This window comes from Triticum dicoccoides, chromosome 4A (assembly GCF_002162155.2).
Source record: "Triticum dicoccoides isolate Atlit2015 ecotype Zavitan chromosome 4A, WEW_v2.0, whole genome shotgun sequence".
Taxonomy (NCBI): domain Eukaryota; kingdom Viridiplantae; phylum Streptophyta; class Magnoliopsida; order Poales; family Poaceae; genus Triticum; species Triticum dicoccoides.
In genome coordinates this window covers 711,377,421-711,394,567 of record NC_041386.1, presented here as the reverse complement: position 1 = coordinate 711,394,567, position 17,147 = coordinate 711,377,421, and positions in this window count along the sequence as shown.

Here is a 17,147-nt window from a genome sequence, read left to right as displayed (position 1 = left end):
GGGGTTTTGGGGGGTTAATTTAGGTGTTTCATATATTGTGTTAGCTAGCTAATTAATAGAGAGAAGTGTCCTCTCTTATCTCCGTGCTTGGTTGACGCTATGTACTATACGTATAGAGAGGACTAGACACGCTAGCTAGTAAGCAAATGAAGGAAACAGAAGATCGTCATAACATATGCATACAGAGAGAAGTGATATCGACCACCTCTCCTTCTCTGAGAGATTTGTCAAACAACAAGTTCTACATATATATAATATAATTATCTCTTACAATATAATCTCGTAATTATATATGAACTCAGGGTCCACATGGTATTCTCCGTCTTTATTGATCACGTGGTCAAGAAAGAATGCCGCCAATTCCTCTTGAATTGTTCGCATACGATCTGGTGGTAGGAGTTCATCCCGCATCCGAAATATCTAATTTGAAGAAGGGGGTCAATACATATATATAAATAAATGAAACTCAACACAAATGATGGTAATAAAATAAAATTGTGAATACTATTATTTACGCACTTCATATTGTTTGTCAGAGTAGCCCCGCTCCCAAGTCGTGTGGTGGATGGACTCACAAATGTAGTATCCACAGTAATCATTCCCTTGGTCCTGCCACAACCACTTTACAAGAAATGGAGGTCAATCAAACTGATAAGCAAGCATGCTAAATGGTATTGATGAAACTAGTGCTTGAATCATTAGGAGATGCGCGGAACATGCTACTATAGTAGTTACTTTCGGGTGTTTAAATTGCAGCTTCTTCGGCAGTCCCGGAGTTTTTGAGGTGAATTTTTTCTAAACCCTGCCAGACAAAGAAAACAATTACTTGATATCAGGAAATGAACAAAGTTGCCGATATGGTGCCATAATGATCGAGTTAACTTCTCCAGAATTTCAGTCATGTCCGCTTACTCCTTGGGATCTTTTCGTCTCAAGTCTAAGACGGTTACTAGTCCCTGCTCAAGCTTAATCTCTAGGAGAATATAGTGGAATCCGCGCACGCATGCATAATTCATCAATTACATTACTATAACCTCGACTAATAAGGGAAATCGAATATGCACAAGACAGTAACACTCACTTGAAGTTGTAAGGAAAGAGTATCATAGCTTTGTTTTGATTTAATACAAACGATTGTAGCAACTTGGCCTCGGTATCTCTGGCCTGAAATTCAACCATATATGCATATATGAGATTTGTGTTAATGAACCCAATATCACCGATTTGTCTTTTCTTCAATTCGACGATCTTCAATCTGCATAATATAGTGAGGATAATTAAAAATACATGCAATGAAAGAGCTGACCTATATATAGAGACTTAATGACAGAAGTACTACTACTTACAGACAGTAGCAAGTGACCGTTAATTTATCAAGGGCCTTTTGATTGAAAAACTAGAAGAACTCCTCAAATGGAACATTCAACAGATCAATTCCAACGAGGTCATGCTCCTCTTTAACTCTCAGCGTCAAAATATTCGTCCCCCCAGACTCTCTGCAGGTTTTAATGTATCAATCATGGAATCTTCACATCATCGTTGTTAGAGATCTTTCATCTTTGACGAGAGGCTTCCCGTACTCGTATTTGTGTTTGTCCACCTTCAAGAAATCGTAATGTACATCGTCAGGCAGGTAATCTCCAAGATTGTTATAACCGGGCACCATCCCCGAATCATTAGCGACAATATCGCTAGACAGCTGGAGCGGGGGGAACAATTGGTTCGCTTATTCGCCGAGCTGGGCAATTTTTTCCCAGCTCGTCGTTCTGCTAACCTTTGATCACTGACAGTACTTCCCGACCGCTCCGCTTCGATAAATGACTTTTCAATAATACGCTCATAGTTGCCTTTCGGCGGAGACTTTGGTGGTTTCTTCAGGGCAACCAGAGTACGCTTCGCTTTCACCGGATCTATCTTATCCTCCGAAGGTGGATGTTTCTTTGCTTTCACCCCTTCAAAGAAGTTCTTCACTTTGGCTCGCATGATCTTCGCGTTTTCCTCTAGGCTCCTCTTGTATGGTAACTTCTCTGGAGTCTTCATAGAAGGACCGAATCTGTATTGCCTCCCGCCTCTGGCTGTACTGCTAGACGCCGGAGCAGACGGAGCGGCTGCGTCTGTCTTCTTTCCTTTCTTATGAGGCAGAGGAGAAGGACTACGACGTGCCAGAGCAGCTGGAGCGGCGGTGGGTCTCTTCCTCCCTTGTTGACGAGGCGGAGAAGGAGGAGGCTGGCTGCTCGGGCGCGCCGGCGTAGGTGGAGAAGGAGGCGGAGTGCCGCCATGCGCCGGAGAAGGAGGCCGAGTGCCCTGATCACTCACCGGAGGAGGAGGTGGAGGAGGAGGCATAGTGCCCTGACTCGCCGGAGGAGGAGGAGGAGGCGGAGGCATCCTGTTTGGAAGGTTGATGAGCTCCTTCCGCCAGAGGCATGGAGTCTTCAGAGAAGAACCCAACCGAATCTCCCCTTCACCCGTAGGGTGGTCAAGCTCAAGGTCCTCAAATCCATCCATTATTTCATCCACCATCACCCTAGCATATCCTTCTGGAATCGACCGACAGTGGTAGGTTGCGCCAGGTTCACTACGTAAAACAGAGCCAACAACCGCCTTGACTTTGAATTTCATCCATTGCGTCATAAGGTGACAATGTTGAGACTCCGTGATAGTATCCACGGGATAGCTAGCAGGAGCCGTGAAGACAGGCTCGAGCTGAAGCTGCTCAGTGGAAGCCACGCTGCTTCTCCGCTAAGATAGCGGGGTAGCTTCAGGGGAAGCTTCGGCAGGTCGTTTGCTGCGATTTTCTTCTCCTTCCTCTATCGCTTGTACCCTTGCATGCAGCGCCTGCAGTTGGGTATGCTCCACTTTCTTCCTCCTCTCCTGGCATTTGTAACCCCCTGCATCTGGAAACCCAGCCTTCCACGGAACGGAGCCTGGCATGCCTCGTGTCCATCCAGGGTGCTCAGGAGTCCCGAGGGCCATTGTGAGCTCGTCCTTCTCTCTGTCTGGAATGAACGTCGCTTGTTGTGCTGCCTCGATATAGTCCTGAAGCCTCGTGACGGGTATTCACAGTTGCTCGTCCGTCCAAACGCACTTCCCTGATACAGGGTCCAAGGTTACGCCAACCCCGAAGAACCAAGTCCGGCAACGGTCTGGCCAGTTCAATGTCTCTGGTTCGACCCCTTTATCAATCAAGCCATTCTCAGCCTTGGCCCACAACGGTCTGGCTTTGAGGAAGCCACCTGACCCCGTGCATTCTTCTTCGCAGCATTTTTCTTATTTGTCGCTGACATCTTCTTACTCTTGTCCGCTGTCTTGTGGGCCACAAATGTGGGCCAGTGATATCTTGTATATCTTCTCATACGGGCCGGTGAATTCTGGTGTCTTTTCTTCGTCGACAAATGATGTTTTCAGCTCATTCTTCCACCTCCTGAATAGTTCTGCCATCTTCTTAAGAGCATGAGACTTGATCAATTGCTCTTTAACTGGCTTCTCCGGATCCTCCTCTGGCGGTAGGGTGAAATTTGCCTTATGCGTTGTCCAAAGATCATATTTCTGCATGTCGGAGACATAAGACACCTCAAGGTCTTCATTCTTAGGCTTTAACCATTAGTGGATACTAATCGGGATCTTGTCCCTAACAAGAACCCTGCACTGAGCAGCAAATGCTTCCTTTGTCCGGATGGGTTCAATCGGCTTGCCATCACGCGCGATTGCTGTGATCTCAAACCTTTCATCCGAGCACAACTTTTTCTTTGGGCCTCGTTACTTTACCGAAGTTGTGCTTGATCCAGAGGGCTAGAAAAAAGAAGAAATACGAGAGTGAATTAATATGTGTACATAAGAAAACAATGAATGCATCAATTAGCTAGTCAGCATAGGCTTAACTAATATATATACCTGGCCGGACTCGGTTCGGTCACCGGAGCTGTCATCACAGTCTCCTTCTTGTACCGACATTGGGTCACCGGAGCCATCATAATCATAGCCTGCTTCTTCACCCCGTCCTTCCAGACCATCGGTGTCGTTGAGAAACGACAAGACGACATCACTTCCTTTTGCGATTATGTCCCCCAACATCCCTTCTGTTGCTTCATCTCGGGGGTACTTGTAACACCACGGATTCGCTGCGTCAGGTGTCTTCCAGTTACTCGTCGGTGTTGCCATGTCATTTTCTTGCGTGTTGCATTTTGCCATGTCATCATCTGCTTTTCATCTGCATGTTTTTCAAAACTTGCATCCGTTCGGGTTCCCCCAGTTCTCTCCGTTGTCTGTTCTGAGCCTGACCACACTCGCACGCGCCCGCGGCACCCCCGAATATTATTTTTATAAGTGGCATAAAAATGTTCTCGGAATGGGGTGATAGTTGGCATGCGATCTTATTATAGTGTAGACGGACCACCTGCCAAATTTCGTCGCATTCAGAGTCCGTTTGATAGCCCAACTGTTGCCGCAATATAGCCGGTGTATCCATCGGACGTTTTCGGTCTCCGAAAACCATTGCCGAGCTGCTATTCTCTTCTCTCCTCTCAGCCCAACTCTTCTACACAGCCCACTAGGCCACCTACTTAGCTCCCCCTCTGTCCGGAGCCGTCCGATCGTGATCCGAGGGTCCGAAAACGGATGGAAAACCCCAATCCTAGTCCCCTTTTGCTATATATAGACCCCTTCCTTCCAATTTTGGGCAGGCTAGTCCCTCCCCTATGATACGGGGCTAACCCGGTGTAGGCTGATCTTTCACGTTTGGAGTGGGATCCCTCGAAGAACTCTATGAACACGGGGAAGAACGGAGAGAAATCACAATGGGAAACACTCAAGAACAAGTCCAATTACACATCCACTAGACAATCAAACACACAAGATCACAAGGTACATGAACAACAAAGGGAAAGACACAAGGTAGCGTTCATCTCAAATCCAAGAGGAGATGAGGTATTGACGATATCCTAGACGGATCTTCCCACGAGGGGGTCTTGATGATATCCCGTGGGATCTTCTCCTAGATGGAGGTCTTGGCCTCCGATGGAGTAGTGGTCTCTCTCTCTCAAGAGTAGAGATAGGTAGGAGCAAAGCTCACATACAAATGAGATATCACTTTGCTAACCCGAGAAAGGATGAGGGGGAGGTCTATTTATAGTCTAAGACATGAAGGGGTAAGTGGGATAGAGATACAAGGCCAAAGGCCCGCGGCTGCGCACACAGGCGTCGGACATCCGGTGGGGGTCGGACGTCCGGAAGCTCGGGACGGTCCGGACGTCCGGAAGTCTTCGGACTTCCGTAAATATCGTTCTGTCGCTGTGGCACCGGTCGTCCGGTCGGTGTCGGTCGTCCGTGCGCTGGGACTTGTCGGACGTCCGGAGGCTTCCGGTCGTCCGGTCGCTGAAGACTCTGCAGCTCCTTCTTCCGTCTTCTCTTCCATGCTTCCCTCGTGGATGGTGTAGTTGTTCCTTGGTGCTTGCACTCCTCCTTGTCATCCGTTAAGCTCCGGCAATACCTATGCATGCACACAAGTCGAGTGTCAAGTAGTATACCATCCTCGAAGGGGTTAAGTGAAAACGTGTAAAGGAGAAGATTCACCATTATGTATGAGAAGTAGAGGTCGCACGTGTCACTTGCCAAACGGACTCTTGACATGGTGATGACTGTAGGATGCTCCGCATCATCCCCTCCCCCTTGGAAAAGTTCCGACCTCGGATCGAAAACCAAATCACCATGGGAAAGAGATGGTGGTGCCGTGTCGAAGTGGTTGGTCACCAAGCACTCATCATCTTGAAACTCGAAATGGGCACTCTCCAATGTTGCACCGTCTAGTGATTCCTTAAAAAGAAGCAAGAACAACAAACACTTGGAAAAATAAATGTGGTTAGCGTTAGTGCAAAACCAAGCATTCAAGAGGTGATTCACCAAACAAGTGTCATCATCAAGCATAGCATCGGGTGTGACAAAGGATTGTGACATGGCATGTAAGCATATCAATCGAGCACAACTAAAAATATCATGTGGACAAGTATGCAAACGTGAGGTAGAGATGCAAATATGTGTGACAAGATAATAAGCATCTACCTCGAGGTCATAGCAAGCATTCACAAATTGCTCAATGAAAGGTCTATGGTAGGCATAGGAAGTATTCACAACACCAAATAAAATGAAGTGTCTAAACACATGGGTCAAGTGCAAGACAATCCAAGCATAATGTGCATAAGGTGTAGTGAATATAGTGTGGCACTCAACACAATAGAAAGAGCAATTGTTCATCATGTGTGAGGCAATCAAGTCAAGCATGTGACAAGCAAAGGGACATGGCATATGTGAAGAAATGATATTGGTGCAACCAACCATATGATAGTAGCAAGTAGTCCAAGAATTGGATGCAACACACAAGGTATATATGTCATGAAGCATGGAAATGTGGCAATCATGGGTGAAAGCAATATCTCGAACATGCGTGCAAATGGTGCAAGCAACACATGAAGTATGATCCACAATATCCAAGCTCAAGAAGGATGTCACCTTGAAAGTGTGTCGTTGTGCATTCCTCACAATGCCGAAGTGGTAGAATGTATGAGGCTCGCTCTCAAGAGCTCCAATGGTCAACTCACGTGAAGTGGAAGTCGACACAAAGTCCAAGTATCCTACACATGCACAAAACAAAACAAAGAAAGTATGCGCATGGTAGACAAACACATCATCCATCGGGATGGTTCTCATCTTTTGCACAAAACCATTAGAAGCACAAGTGCATGAATAATATGATGCAACAATGGAAATATTCATGGCACTAGGTATATGGTGCAAAGAAGTAAGACAAGCATGCTTCACAAGGATTGTGTCAAAATCTCCAAATATATGCGAGAATGCTATGGGGGCAATCTCATGAGCAAGAAGAGAATCATTGTTGCATTCAATGCATGGAAAATCATCTAGCATAAGAGAGGCAACACATGGAGATATATGAGAAGAAGCAATATGAATCATGTGCAAAGCATATAGATGGTTGTCATCAACCGCATGAAATGGTGATGCAACATAAGCAAGCATAGTAATCAAGTCATGCAAACTAGTGGAGCGAAGATGCAACACACTAGAGTAAATCATGGCAATCATGTCATGTGAGCAAATAATAGGCATAGGGAATGCACATGACATATCGCAAGCATGAACACAAAGCAAGATGAAAGTATCATCATAGGAATGGTGCACAAAAGGAGCATGGCAAGAACAAGCAATATCTTCACCAAGCTTGCAAATACACATACAAGTACTAGAATCAATCATCATGTGTAATGCAAAGCATGGGTCACAATTGCATGTAAAAGGCATAGGAATGAGTATATCATGCAAAGTGAACATGGCAAGATGGGCATATGATATGTAATGAACAATAACCCATAGCCAAGTGAGGGCCATGTAGAATGAATGCGTGTAGTATTTGCGTGAAGAGAGCGGTGGGAAAGATGATCCATGGGATCCCAAATCATCATTGCTCTCTAGAGCTCGTTTTGTCAACTCGTGGGATTGCGAGGTTGACAAGTATTCATGGGTACCTACACAAAAGAGACACAAACCAAAAAAATTGTGCGCGTGGTAAATGTACACATCATCCATCATGATGTGTATGTGCACAATTGAGTTAGCACAAGATAAGCATCGCTCAAAGAAATTTGATGCATGGTATAAGAACATGTCATCCATCATGAAAGAATAGTTATTATATGTGACACGATGGGGATGCAAATTGAGCATACAATTATATGGCACATCAATAGGATTTTCATTCATGGGGAGCATATGGTGCACATAATTATTGGGATCATGCAATGAATGGGTGGATCAAAATCTCCTAAAATGCATGAGGAAACTATGGGGGTCTCCTCATGAGCAATATCACATGGAGAAAATGGACAACATCCAAAACAATGCATATCCGAAGCTAGGTGGGCATGGCATGGCATATGAGATAAATTATGCAATGGGAGCATATCAATATCATCACAAGAAAAACAAATGCCAATAACCATGGGCTTGTCATCTATGCCATATGTGCAAATTGGGTTTATTTTAATGGCATATGCATAGTCACTATGAAGAGATTGCAAATAAGACATATGGTTGATCTCATGCATAGCATATGACAAGTCAAGCGGGTCATCAAACATGATGTGACCTAAAGAATTGTCACAAAAAATCCTATGTAACATGGCATCACAACTAATAGACTCCACATGAGAATCATCATACTCATCATAAATGGGCAAATCATCACATGGGGAAATCATATTAGCATGAAGCATGGAACTAGGTAGATTAACATCATGCAAGCAATCAATGTCAAGAATGTCCACTAGTGGGGCTAGAGCATCACCGTCACCTATGTTACCTTTGTCATTCCACTCAAGTGGTGTAGGTGAGGTGGAAAAGACCAAATGGTGGTCATCTTCATCTTGATGGAAACATTTGGGGGGTGCATCATATTCCACCATGGCCATCGTCTTGTCCAAAGGGAGGACGAAGTCATCGAGGATCGGCGCGTCATCATAAATGGGACCTAGCACAAAATGAGAAGACACAATAGATGTAGAGGTCAAGTTGTTAGAAATGCAAATGTCCTCACGAGACCTATCAACTATCTCACTCTCTCTATGTGGTGGTTCACTCATTCCTTCAAAGTAGGTGCACTCAAAGTCACATATGGTGGAGTCACTCATCTCACTCAAGTGGTGGGGGTTGTGGCTCTCCTCACATGGGAATTGGGGCAACTCGTCATATATGGGGATAGTGGTGAAGTCACTCTCACTCTCAATATGGTGGCAAAAGTCACTCAAGTCATCATACGTCACCGTGGTCGAAGGGAAAATCCCATGCTCAACCATCTTCTCGTCGTCACCGTGGATGAAGGCCGAAGATGGCACATCATCACTCTCCATGACCGAAGGGAAAATCCCGTGCTCGATCATCTCGTCATCGTCGCCGTGGCTGAAGGCCGAAGATGGCACATCATCACTCTCGTCTCCTAAGATGGAAGCATTGTCCTTGCTCGCCACCTTGTCGCTCGCCTTCACAGCTTGGTCCTTGAAGGTCTCCGTAGTCGTACTCGTCGCCGCACCATCTTGAAAAAGAGTCAAGGTAGACTTGGCATCATCAATGCCACAAAGAGGGATGGCGATGAAGTCAAATTTGGGAGCATCGTCTTGGAGCTCGTCGGGCTTGGACATCGTGGTGGTACTAGCCTCATGCTTGTCGTAGAGCTTGGTCGCCGCGAAGTTTGCTTGGGGTGGAGAAGCCTTGGCCTTCATGAGTTCTTGTTCTGCCTTGAGAGCACCAATGTAGTTGTCGTCGAGGGACTCATAGTTCTCGAGGAAGATTGTCTTGGAGATGTCGTTGTTCAATCCCATCATGAAGTGGAACTTCATCCGAATGGGGTTGTCCACGCCGGCTCGTCGCAAGGCATTCTTCATCTCCTTGAAGTACGCATCGATGGACTTGGATCCTTGGATGGTGTTCTCCAATTGGCGTTGAAGTTGTTCCGTGTAGGTTGGAGGCACAAACTCTCGCCGCAAAGCTCTCTTCAACTTGGGTCAACTCATCTCGTAGCTCTCCGAAGGTGTGTGAAGCCACCAAGCCGATGCGTAGTCGTGGAAGTTTCTTGTGGCGCACATCACTTGATCTTCGGAAGGGACTTGATGTAGCTTGAGGTAGTCGTCCATCAAACGCTCCCACTCGAGGTACTCCTCGGGTTCTTGTGTTCCATAGAAAGGAATCGCGTGGTCGATGTCGAGGTCGTAGTAGCTCATGGAAGTCGCGGACTTGAGCTTGGGGAGCTTCTCTTGAGCGTAGTCTTGAGGTGCTCGTTGGTGAACATACCGTATGTCCGTAGGCGAAGATGCCTTGAATTCGCTTGGCGAAGATGCCAAGGGAGATGGTGAAGTCGTTGAGCGGTTGTTGGTGTTGAGCTCTTGACCTTCGCATTCTTGTTGGTGATGGTGTCGATGCCGATGTGATCTTGCCGGAGATGGTCGCTCGGAAGGATGTGCTCTTGTGCGTCCTCTCGAAGATGGGGAAGATCGCTTGTAGGACTTGATGAGGTGTTTGATCTCCTCCATTTTAGCTTGCATCTTGGCGTCGTAGTTGTTTTTTGTGGCATCGAACTCGTCGTTGTTGTTGTAGACCGGAGGGGAAATGCCTTGCCTATCCATCACAAGACTCGAGCAAAGGTGAGTAGGAAATGAGATAAACAATACCAAGTTACCTTTTCCCAAAGTTGAGGATGTATCCCGTTTCACTCAATGTGAAATGAAAGAATAGTGGAATTGGTTCCGGACTTTCTCACTCACACCTATCAAGTAAAGCTTATGGTAGAGCTCGGTGAGGATAGTGGCACAAAAAATTTGATGCAAAATGTTAGCAAGAGTCAATAATGTTGAAAGAGATTCACAAATTCGCAAGCGAAACAAGTAGACCAATAGCAATATGTGGCACATGGAAACACACACACGGATAGATAAATGGGTGTTGGGTAACGTTGCAGAAAACAAAAATTTTCCTACTCGTTTCACCAAGATCATCTAGGAGTTCATCTAGCAACGAGTCATTGGATGCATCTACGTACCTTGTAGATCGCGAGCGGAAGCGTTCAAAGAATGGGGATGATGTAGTCGAACACGACGTGATTCGAATCACCGGAGATCCTAGCACCGAACGGACGGCACCTCCGCGTTCAACACACGTACGGAACAGCCACGTCTCCTCCTTCTTGATCCAGCAAGAGAGGGAGGAGAGGTTGAGGGAGATGGCACCAGCAGCAGCACGACGGCGTGGTGTTGATGGAGCTGCAGTACTCCGGCAGAGCTTCGCTAAGCAATAAGGAGATGGAGGAGGTGTTGGGGAGGGAGAAGGAGGCAACCAAAGGCCAAGGACTCAAGGTCTGAAGTCCCTCCTCTCACCCACTATATATAGGGGTGCCAAGGGGGGTGGCCGGCCCTAGGAGATCCAATCTCCTAGGGGGTGCGGCGGCCAAGGGGGGTTTCCCTCCCCCCCAAGGCACCTAGGAGGTGCCTTACCCTCCTAGGACTCTTGCCCCCTTGAACCCTAGGCGCATGGGCCTATGTGGGGCTGGTGCCCTTGGCCCAAGCAGGCCAAGGCGCACCCCCTACAGCCCATGTGGCCCCCAGGGATGGGTGGCCCCACCCGGTGGGCCCCCGGGACCCCTCCGGTGGTCCCGGTACAATACCGATAACCCCGAAACTTGTCCCGATGCCCGAAACAGGACTTCCCATATATAAATCTTTACCTCCGGACCATTCCGGAACTCCTCGTGACGTCCGGGATCTCATCCGGGACTCCGAACAACATTCGGGTTACTGCATATACATATCCCTACAACCCTAGCGTAACTGAACCTTAAGTGTGTAGACCCTACGGGTTCGGGAGACATGTAGACATGACCGAGATCGCTCTCCGGTCAATAACCAACAGCGGGATCTGGATACCCATGTTGGCTCCCACATGCTCCATGATGATCTCATCGGATGAACCACGATGTCGAGGATTTAATCAACCCCGTATGCAATTCCCTTTGTCAATCGATATGTTACTTGCCCGAGATTCGATCGTCGGTATCCCAATACCTCGTTCAATCTTGTTACCGGCAAGTCACTTTACTCGTACCGTAATGCATGATCCCGTGACCAAACACTTGGTCACTTTGAGCTCATTATGATGATGCATTACTGAGTGGGCCCAGTGATATCTCTCCGTCATACGGAGTGACAAATCCCAGTCTCGATCCATATAAAACAATAGATACTTTCGGAGATACCTGTAGTGCACCTTTATAGTCACCCAGTTACGTTGTGACGTTTGATACACCCAAAGCACTCCTACGGTATCCAGGAGTTATACGATCTCATGGTCGAAGGAAGAGATACTTTGACATTGCAAAAACTCTAGCAAACGAACTATACGATCTTGTGCTATGTTTAGGATTGGGTCTTGTCCATCACATCATTATCCTAATGATGTGATCCCGTTATCAATGACATCCAATGTCCATAGCCAGGAAACCATGACTATCTATTGATCAACGAGCTAGTCAACTAGAGGCTTTCTAGGGACATGTTGGTGTCTGTTATTCACACATGTATTACGATTTCCGGATAACACAATTATAGCATGAATAAAGACAATTATCATGAACAAAGAAATATAATAATGCTTTTATTATTGCCTCTAGGGCATATTTCCAACAGTCTCCCACTTGCACTAGAGTCAATAATCTAGTTACATTGTGATGAATCGAACACCCATGGAATTCTGGTGTTGATCATGTTTTGCTCTTGGGAGAGGTTTAGTCAACGGATCTGCTACATTCAGGTCCGTATGTACTTTACAAATCTCTATGTCTCCATCTTGAACATTTTCACGGATGGAGTTGAAGCGACGCTTGATGTGCCTTGTCTTCTTGTGAAACCTGGGCTCCTTGGCAAGTGCAATAGCTCCAGTGTTGTCACAGAAGAGCTTGATCGGCCCCGACGCATTGGGTATGACTCCTAGGTCGGTGATGAACTCCTTCACCCATATTGCTTCATGTGCTGCCTCCGAGGCTGCCATGTACTCCGCTTCACATGTAGATCCCGCCACAACGCTTTGCTTGCAACTGCACCAGCTTACTGCCCCACCATTCAAAATATACACGTATCCGGTTTGTGACTTAGAGTCATCCAGATCTGTGTCGAAGCTAGCGTCGACGTAACCTTTTACGACGAGCTCTTCGTCACCTCCATAAACGAGAAACATTTCCTTAGTCCTTTTCAGGTACTTCAGGATATTCTTGACCGCTGTCCAGTGTTCCTTGCCGGGATTACTTTGGTACCTTCCTACCAAACTTACGGCAAGGTTTACATCAGGTCTGGTACAGAGCATGGCATACATAATAGAACCTATGGCTGAGGCATAGGGGATGACACTCATCTCTTCTATCTCTGCTGCCGTGGTCGGACATTGAGCTGAGCTCAATTTCACACCTTGCAAAACAGGCAAGAACCCTTTCTTGGACTGATCCATTTTGAACTTCTTCAAAATCTTATCAAGATATGTGCTTTGTGAAAGACCTATGAGGCGTCTTGATCTATCCCTATAGATCTTGATGCCTAATATATAAGCAGCTTCTCCAAGGTCCTTCATTGAAAAACTCTTATTCAAGCAGGCCTTAATGCTGTCCAAAAGTTCTATATCATTTCCCATCAAAAGTATGTCATCTACATATAGTATGAGAAATGCTATAGAGCTCCCACTCACTTTCTTGTAAACACAGGCTTCTCCATAAGTCTGTGTAAACCCAAACGCTTTGATCATCTCATCAAAACGAATGTTCCAACTCCGAGATGCTTGCACCAGCCCATAAATCGAGCGTTGGAGCTTGCACACCTTGTCAGCATTTTTAGGATCAACAAAACCTTCGGCTGCATCATATACAATTCTTCCTTAAGGAAACCATTAAGGAATGCCGTTTTGACGTCCATTTGCCAAATTTCATAATCATAAAATGCGGCAATTGCTAACATGATTCGGACGGACTTCAGCTTCGCTACCGGTGAGAAAGTCTCATCATAGTCAATCCCTTGAACTTGTCGATAACCCTTAGCGACAAGCCGAGCTTTATAGATGGTCACATTACCATCCGCGTCTGTCTTCTTCTTAAAGATCCATTTATTTTCTATGGCTCGCCGTTCTACGGGCAAGTCAGTCAAAGTCCATACTTCGTTTTCATACATGGATCCTATCTCGGATTTCATGGCTTCTAGCCATTTGTCGGAATCCGGACCCGCCATCGCTTCTTCATAGTTCGAAGGTTCACCGTTGTCTAACAACATGATTTCCAAGACAGGGTTGCAGTACCACTCTGGTGCGGAACGTGTCCTCGTGGACCTTCGAATTTCAGTAGGAGCTTGATCAGAAGTATCTTGATCATTATCATTAATTTCCTCTCTAGTCGGTGCAGGCACCTCAGGAACATTTTCTTGAGTTGCGCCATTTTCCGGTTCAAGAGGTAATACTTCATCAAGCTCTACTTTCCTCCCACTTACTTCTTTCGAGAGAAACTCTTTCTCCAGAAAGGACCCATTCTTGGCAACAAAGATCTTGCCTTCGGATCTGAGGTAGAAGATATACCCAACAGTTTCTTTAGGGTATCCTATGAAGACGCATTTTTCCGATTTGGGTTCGAGCTTTTCAGGTTGAAGTTTCCTGACATAAGCATCGCATCCCCAAACTTTTAGAAATGACAGCTTAGGTTTCTTCCCAAACCATAATTCATACGGTGTCGTCTCAACGGATTTCGACGGGGCCCTATTTAAAGTGAATGCGGCAGCCTCTAAAGCATAGCCCCAAAAAGATAGTGGTAAATCGGCAAGAGACATCATAGATGCACCATATCTAATAGAGTGCGATTACGACGTTCGGACACACCATTACGCTGAGGTGTTCCAGGCGGCGTGAGTTGTGAAACTATTCCACATTTTCTTAAGTGTGTACCAAACTCGTGACTCAAGTATTCTCCTCCACGATCTGATCGTAGAAACTTGATTTTCCTGTCACGTTGATTCTCAACTTCACTCTGAAATTCCTTGAACTTTTCAAAGGTCTCAGACTTGTGTTTCATTAAGTAGACATACCCATATCTACTCAAGTCATCAGTGAGGGTGAGAACATAACGATAGCCACCGCGAGCCTCAACACTCATTGGACCGCACACATCAGTATGCATGATTTCCAATAAGTTGGTTGCTCTCTCCATTGTTCCTGAGAATGGAGTCTTGGTCATTTTTCCCATGAGGCATGGTTCGCACGTGTCAAATGATTCGTAATCAAGAGACTCTAAAAGTCCATCAGCATGGAGCTTCTTCATGCGTTTGACACCTATGTGACCGAGGCGGCAGTGCCACAAGTATGTGGGACTATCACTATCAATCTTACATCTTTTGGTACTTACACTATGAATATGTGTAGCATTACGCTCGAGATTCATAAAGAATAAACCATTCACCATCGGAGCATGACCATAAAACATATCTCTCATATAAATAGAACAACCATTATTCTCGGATTTAAATGAGTAGCCATCTCGAATTAAACGAGATCCTGATACAATGTTCATGCTCAAACTTGGCACAAAATAACAATTATTGAGGTTCAAAACTAATCCCGTAGGTAAATGTAGAGGTAGCGTGCCGACGGCGATCGCATCGACCTTGGAACCATTCCCGACGCGCATCGTCACCTCGTCCTTCGCCAGTCTCCGTTTATTCCGCAGCTCCTGTTGTGTGTTACAAATATGAGCAACGGCACCGGTATCAAATACCCAGGAGTTACTACGATTACTGGTAAGGTACACATCAATTACATGTATATCAAATATACCTTTGGTTTTGCCGGCCTTCTTGTCTGCTAAGTATTTGGGGCAGTTCCGCTTCCAGTGACCACTTTCCTTGCAATAAAAACACTCAGTCTCGGGCTTGGGTCCATTCTTTGGCTTCTTCCCGGCAGCTTGCTTGCTGGGCGCAGCAACTACCTTGCCGTCCTTCTTGAAGTTCTTTTTACCCTTGCCCTTCTTGAACTTAGTGGTTTTATTGATCATCAACACTTGATGTTCCTTTCTGACTTCTACCTCTGCTGATTTCAGCATAGCAAATACTTCAGGAATGGTCTTTTCCATCCCCTGCATATTGAAGTTCATCACAAAGCTCTTGTAGCTCGGTGGAAGCGACTGGAGGATTCTGTCAATGACCGCATCATCCGGGAGATTAACTCCCAGCTGAGTCAAGCGGTTATGTAACCCAGACATAGTGAGTATGTGCTCACTGACAGAACTATTTTCCTCCATCTTACAGCTGAAGAATTTGTCAGAGACTTCATATCTCTCGACCCGGGCATGAGCTTGGAAAACCATTTTCAGCTCTTCGAACATCTCATATGCTCCATGTCTCTCAAAACGCTTTTGGAGCCCCGGCTCTAAGCTGTAAAGCATGCCGCACTGAACGAGGGAGTAGTCATCAGAACGTGCCTGCCAAGCGTTCATAACGTCTTGTTCTGCAGGGAGAACAGGTGCATCACCTAGCGGTGCTTGTAGGACGTAATCTTTCTTGGCAGCTATGAGGATGATCCTCAGGTTCCGGACCCAGTCCGTATAGTTGCTGCCATCGTCTTTCAGCTTGGTTTTCTCTAGGAACGCGTTGAAGTTGAGGACTACGTTGGCCATTTGATCTACAAGACATATTGTAAAAATTTAGACTAAGTTCATGATAATTAAGTTCATCTAATCAAATTATAATGAACTCCCACTCAGATTTGACATCCCTTTGGTCATCTAAGTGTTACACGATCCGAGTCGACTAGGCCGTGTCCGATCATCACGTGAGACGGACTAGTCATCGTCGGTGAACATTCTCATGTAGATCGTATCTTCCATACGACTCGTGTTCGACCTTTCGGTCTCCGTGTTCCGAGGCCATGTCTGTACATGCTAGGCTCGTCAAGTTAACCCTAAGTGTTTTCGCTGTGTAAAACTGTCTTACACCCGTTGTATGTGAACGTAAGAATCTATCACACCCGATCATCACGTGGTGCTTCGAAACGACGAACTGTAGCAACGGTGCACAGTTAGGGGAGAACACTTCTTGAAATTTTTGTAAGGGATCATCTTATTTACTACCGTCGTTCTAAGTAAACAAGATGCATAATTCATAATAAACATCGCATGCAATTATATAAAGTAGTGACATGATATGGCCAATATCATATAGCTCCTTTGATCTTCATCTTCGGGGCTCCATGATCATCTTGTCACCGGCACGACACCATGATCTCCATCATCATGATCTCCATCATCGTGTCTTCATGAAGTTGTCACGCCAACGACTACTTCTACTTCTATGACTAACGCGTTTAGTAATAAAGTAAAGTAGTTTACATGGCGTTCTTTAATGACACGCAGGTCATACAAAAAATAAAGACAACTCCTATGGCTCCTGCCGGTTGTCATACTCATTGACATGCAAGTCGTGATTCCTATTACAATAGCATGAACATCTCATACATGACATATAGATCATTCATCATTCATCACAACTTTGGCCATATCATATCACAAAGCACTTGCTGCA